The sequence below is a fragment of the Physeter macrocephalus genome, chromosome 19 (assembly GCF_002837175.3).
Source record: "Physeter macrocephalus isolate SW-GA chromosome 19, ASM283717v5, whole genome shotgun sequence".
Taxonomy (NCBI): domain Eukaryota; kingdom Metazoa; phylum Chordata; class Mammalia; order Artiodactyla; family Physeteridae; genus Physeter; species Physeter macrocephalus.
Genome location: NC_041232.1, coordinates 31,667,468 through 31,673,949, shown reverse-complemented (window position 1 = coordinate 31,673,949; position 6,482 = coordinate 31,667,468). Strand labels below are relative to the sequence as shown.

The window sequence follows — 6,482 nt, the reverse complement described above, 5'->3', positions numbered from 1 at the left end:
CCACGTCTGGTGGTGTGTTTTGGGGTGTCTGTGGCCTTATTATGATTTTAGGCAGCCTCTCTGCTAATGGATGGGGTTGTGTTCCTGTCTTGCTAGCTGTTTGGCATAGGGTGTCCTGCACTGTAGCTTGCTGGTCATTGAGTGAAGCTGGGTCTTGGCGTTGAGATGGAGATCTCTGGGAGATCTTCGCCGTTTGATATTAAGTGGAGCTGGGAGGTCTCTTGTGGACCAGTGTCCTGAAGTTGACTCTCCCACCTCAGAGGCACAGCCCTGATGACTGGCTGGAGCACCAAGAGCCTTTCATCCACACGGCTCAGAATAGAAGGGAGAAGATAAGAAAGAAAGAGAGAAAGAGAGAGAGAGAGGGAGAGAGAGAGAGGGAGAAAGAAAGAAAGGAGATAAAATAAAATAAAATTAAATTAAAAAGTTATTCAAATAAAAAAGAAAAACTTAAGAAAAAAATTTTTTTAAGTAAAAAAACCGACGGACAAAACCCTAAGAGAAATGGTAAAAGCAAAGCTATACCGACAAAATCACACACAGAAGCATATACATACACACTCACAATAAGAGAAATAGGGGAAAAAATATATATATATTTTTGCTCCCAAAGTCCACCTCCTCAATTTGGGATGATTCGTTGTCTATTCAGGTATTCCACAGATGCAGGGTACATCAAGTTGATTGTGGAGATTTAATCTGCTGCTCCTGAGGCTGCTGGGAGGGATTTCCCTTTCTCTTCTTTGTTCACACAGCTCCCGGGGTTCAGCTTTGGATTTGGCCCCGCCTCTGCGTGTAGGTCGCCTGAGGGCGTCTGTTCTTCGCTCAGACAAGACGGGGTTAAAGGAGCAGCTGATTTGGGGGCTCCGGCTCACTCAGGCCGGGGGTAGGGAGGGGTACGGATGCGGGGCGAGCCTGTGGCGGCAGAAGCCGGCGTGACGTTGCACCAGCCTGAGGCGCGCCGTGTGTTCTCCCGGGGAAGTTGTCCCTAGATCCCGGGACCCTGGCAGTGGCGGGCTGCACAGGCTCCCGGGAGGGGAGGTGTGGAGAGTGACCTGTGCTCGCACACAGGCTTCTTGGTGGCTGCAGCAGCAGCCTTAGCGTCTCATGCCCGTCTCTGGGGTCCGTGCTGATAGCCGCGGCTCGCGCCCGTCTCTGGAGCTCCTTTAAGCGGCGCTCCTAATCCCCTCTCCTCGGGCACCAACGTAAGAGGCAAGAAAAAGTCTCTTGTCTCTTCGGCAGCTCCAGACTTTTTCCCGGACTCCCTCAAGGCTAGCTGTGGCGCACTAACCCCTTCAGGCTGTGTTCACGCAGCCAACCCCAGTCCTCTCCCTGGGATCCGACCTCCGAAGACCGAGCCTCAGCTCCCAGCCCCCGCCCGCCCCGGCGGGTGAGCAGACAAGCCTCTCGGGCTGGTGAGTGCTGGTCGGCACCGATCCTCTGTGCGGGAATCTCTCTGCTTTGCCCCCTGCACCTCTGTGGCTGCGCTCTCCTCTGTGGCTCCACAGCTCCCCCCATCTGCCACCTGCAGTCTCCACCCGTGAAGGGCCTCCCTAGTGTGTGGAAACCTTTCCTCCTTCACAGGTCCCTCCCACTGGTGCAGGTCCCGTCCCTATTCTTTTGTCTCTGTTTTTTCTTTTGCCCTACCCAGGTACGTGGGGAGTTTCTTGCCTTTTGGGAGGTCTGAGGTCTTCTGCCAGCATTCAGTAGGTGTTCTATAGGAGCTGTTCCACATGTAGATGTATTTCTGATGTATTTGTGGAGAGGAAGTTGATCTCCACGTCTCACTCTTCCATCATCTTGAAGCTCCTCCAAGACCATCTCTTGATGACTTACCCTTCCCAAAGTTTCCATTTTTGAAGGACAGGTAAATTGATTTGGATTCTATTTTATATTCCATTTCCCCACAGCCAGTAAGACTTACCAAGCATCACTTTTACCATTTCCTATCTAAGGGAAGAAAAATATAACTACCAAAGATAAGTGAGAAAAGTGAAAAAATATATAATCTTAAAATATTATATGCTGCAACCAAGTTATAATGACTTGGAAAAAAATTCATAAAACTTGATTGATTTCACTTCAATTATTTTCCAACTGATGATTCATTATAGCAATACCACATCTTTAGATCTCCCCATCTTTAGAACCCTGAGGGATCTTAAACCTCGCAGTAGTAGGAAGAATGGGAAACAAGCAGAGACTCTTCCAACCTTCTTTTCCCTCTCCTAATACTAATTTTATGAAACACTGACGTTATAGCTGCTTTTCAAGTTAGTTGTTCGAACAAAATGGGTTTGAACTGAGTAGGTCCACTTATACATCTTACACACGAATCTTTTTCAATAAATATAGTACCTGTATTTTCATTTTACAGATCTTTAGATTAACTAAGTGTGGGTGAAAGTTTGTGGTCAATTAGAGATCACAAGACGTGGAATCAAAAGAACTAGTGTTTGAGTCCTGACTCTACCCAAACTGTTTCCGCTTCCTGCCTTTGGGTGAGTCATTTAGCAATTCCTTTGTTTCAGAGGCAGAGACGGCAGTATTCAGATTTTCAGATTTTCAACTGCAAGGAGGTCGGTGGCCCTAACACCGCTGCATTATTCCAGGGGCAACTATACATACATCTGAAAGTAGTACTTGTACATATGTGCAAGTCATCAATGCTCTGGGTTTCAGACAATGTCTGGGCCACAACTGCATTCAAGGACTCCTAGCAATCATTCACCCTTCATAGGGTGTGGAGCTGAGCCCAGCAGCATGGGCTGAGGTTGGAAGGAGGAAAAGCAGTGGAGGAAATGCAGGAGAGAGAAGCAACGGAAGCAGAGAGGGCATTGGCGAGAGGAGCCTAAGGTATATGAGTGTAGAACATGGAATAAGCCCAAAGAAATAGTCCTTTACTGTTTTCATCTGCAAGATCTCTTTAAAAAGTCATTTAGACTAAAGATCTTAAAAGTCCTCATTTAAGATGTGGTACATATATACAATGGAATACTACTCAGCCATAAAAAAGAATGAATTAATGCCATTTGTAGCAACATGGATAGACCTAGAGATTATCATACTAAGTCAGAAACAGAAAGACAAATATCATATGATATCACTTATATATGGGATCTAAAATATGACACAATTGGACTTATCTACAAAACAGAAACAGACTCACAGACATAGAGAACAGACTTGTGATTGCCAAGGGGGGGCTGGGGGAGGGAAGGATTGGGAGTTTGGGGTTAGCAAATGCAAACTATTATATATAGGATGGATAAACAACAGGGTCCTACTGTGTAGCACAGGAACTATATTCAGTATCCTGTGATAAACCATAATGGAAAAGAATATGAAAAAGAATATTATATATATGTATAACTGAATCACTTTGCTATACAATAGAAATTAACGCACTGGAAATCAAAATAAATTTGTTTTAAAAGTCCACATTTAAAAAATGTCATTTAGAAGACAGTAAATTAGACCTGTGCCTAAATCACAAACAAGTTGGATACTCTGGGGTAGAGAAGAAACAGACAAATTATTCATTAATTAAGTCTGTCAACTTTCTCCCTATAAATGGTGGAGAGAAGATTTTGGTCTGAAAATTTCTACTGATATTACCTATTCGGTGGCAGTAGTGGACAGGCTCAGTTTCTGGGCCTGCATCACTCAGAAGGAGGAGGAAAGTAATCTCTAAAAATAAACCAATTTCCACAGAAATATAAGTATCCTCTTGAGATTTCCTGGGTTGGGTACTTGACCTGTATGTGGTTACACAGCGTAACACCTGACATTTAGCATCAAGGTTAATGCACTTTGATAGATAATATAAATGACAGCAATAATAATATAAAGAACAAAAATAATCTAAACAGTCAACTTTTGTCAAAGGGCTGATGGCACTCTTAGCAAGTAGACAGGTGCATTAGTGAACCAGACATTCCCCCAAACAAAACATCTACTGCCCATCAAAATAATCTCCATTAGGTCTACTGCTATCTTTTATTGTTGTATTTTATGCCTATTCTCCATTACTTTTCTACAGGTGCCAGCCTATAATACTGAGGACAAGAACTCCTTTGAAGATGAAAACAATTTTATATAATAACAAGAACGTGATCTTGAAAACCAAGGAAACAATGTACAATTTCAGGATCATATAAGTTAAAAAAAAAAAGGGGGGTATTTATTTTGTCATTAACTATTTAATAATGCATTTACCTTTGTCTGAGATAGAAAAGAAAATAAATTGACATTACCTTCTTTAGGGACATTTGTTCTAGTTTATTTTGCTATGCATAGACATATTAAATATAAATGAATATTTGATATGGTTAAGTTGCTTTTGTTACTTAATAGTCGTATTTTGAAATAAATATCAGATATATATTTTACATGGGGGAGGTGAGTGAGAATCCTTTTCATGCCTTTTACAAAACATCAAATTCTCAGGAGAAAGCAGATCCGTGCTGCTTTGCCCCAAGATGCAATAGCATCCTCAGCAGATAGGTAAATGGCAAAAGGCTAAATTTATGATTACACTAGAGGCAAAGTCTGGATTCCAATGATCTCATCAAGCAGTCATGATGAGGTATGGTGAACTGGGTGATATCTCACATTGCCAAGAAATGCACAGAGATTAAGCAAAATAAAAAGGCATTAAGAAAGGATTGGACAGTCTTGGCTGCAAAGTAGGCCATCTGAAAAAGACCAAGCATTTTAATTGGCTACACACTCAAAAGCATCAAAGGTATGACATGACTTACCAAAAAGGTAGCACAGATAGACGGTGTTCATGGAATGAGAGTGCAGAAAGGAGAAACACCAATCTCTTGGTACCCTGATTTTTTTCAGGAAGCAACCAGGATATTCAGTTCAGTTTTTGGACTCCCATTTCAAGTGGTGCATTGAAATCTAGAAGACATTCAGAGGATGTGCATGATGGGGACAGGACTGAAAATATGTCATCGGGGGTGGGGAAGAAAGGGAGTAGCTGCTTAGTCTGAAAAGGAACCACATTCAGGAAAATAAGAGAGCATCCAAGTGTGACTGTGCCTCCCTTGATCCCCAACTTCCACAAATATAAAGTGACCACACACAGCACTCAGGGCCTTCATGACTTTACCCCCACCTCCCATTTCCCCCCCAGTCCTCTGCTCTCCGCTTGAACTGTAACTCCTGCATTATGGAGCCAACACACAGCAGGATGCCTCCCTGCTTTTGTGCTATTATTCCTTTTCTTAAGGTGCCCTTTCACCTCTGCGTTCCTTCTTCCTGGGATAACTCCTCCTCATCTTTAAGACTCAGATCAAACTTATTTACTCTTGAAAACATTTTTGCCCCCTCCTCTACTTTCCATCTCCCTGCCCTATCCAGAGTCTCTCCTCCGTGATTCTATAGCATCCTGAGCACATTTATAGCATATACTTAATTATAATGATCCACGTATAACTTCTCTGTTAGCAGGGGAACTGGAAAGCAGAGATTCAATCTAACTTCTAATGGTTGTGAATGACTTTAGCTGACTTGAGCTGAATGTCCATGATATTAAAAGATGAATGAGCTTCCACCAACCACAAATATATATTGAATTCCTATTAAGGGCCAAGCAGTGAGGCAGTGGGCTAAGTTAGCTAATACCAGAGACAAAGAAAGTGAGGAGATACTCATCTCAGTAATGCAACAACTTTTTTTCTAATAATTTATTTTTACCAGAATCAAACACTTATTTATTTATTTTTTTGGCCATGCCACGCAGCAGGTGGGATCTTAGTTCCCCGCCCAGGGATCAAACCCGCGCCCCCTGCATTGGAAGCACAGAGTGTTAACCACTGGACTGCCAGAAGTCCCTGGAACAACTTTTAAATAATGAGATCTGCTTGGAAATGGGACAGAGCACCTAGTAAAGAAGTTTGCTCCCCATCACTGAAAGTGTCAGGAACACCACATAAAAACTATTTCATAATTGGGAGGCTGTACTAGAGCATTAGGAACTTTCTAAGACCCCTCCCAACACTAAGATGCTATAGTGTCTTCTGCTATACTTCTTGTCAAAGGTGAGAGAAACATATCCATTTGCCTCTTTCAATAACATAGAGATAGTTATGCCGTTCTACATTCAGTTAAACGAAAGCACTCAAAGAAAGCTTTTGCTGCAGGGTGTCACGATACAGCCAGAAAACAGTTTGCTAAAACGTGAGCTAGTACTTAGCACCTCTAATTTCCTAAACTAATGAAGTAAAAGCGTTTCCTGTGCAATTTCTGTGTACGTGTGTGTGCACCATCTGTGCGTGCAAACATGCAGTTAAATGTTTTGCCTAAGTTCTATTATCAGAAATTACAGAAGACAAAATACTGCACATTTGCAATGTACTCCTGCATTCTCATCAAAAGTGGCCACATTTAAGAACAAATAAAAGGAGAGAATGCACTTTGTACTAAGTGACACTAAGTTGAATAACTATTAGCATTTAATGACATGCAGT

The 6,482-nt window shown here is 42.4% G+C and overlaps 1 long non-coding RNA gene across 1 annotated transcript in view; it reads right to left on the bottom strand.

The window, feature by feature from the left end:
• The window catches only part of LOC114484375 (uncharacterized), a 188,033-nt gene that overhangs the window by 117,261 nt on the left and 64,290 nt on the right, over positions 1 to 6,482 (bottom strand). The window contains exon 2 of the long non-coding RNA XR_003677201.1: positions 4,764 to 4,911. This is a non-coding gene — a long non-coding RNA (uncharacterized lncRNA). The remainder of the gene's footprint in view (positions 1 to 4,763; positions 4,912 to 6,482) is intronic.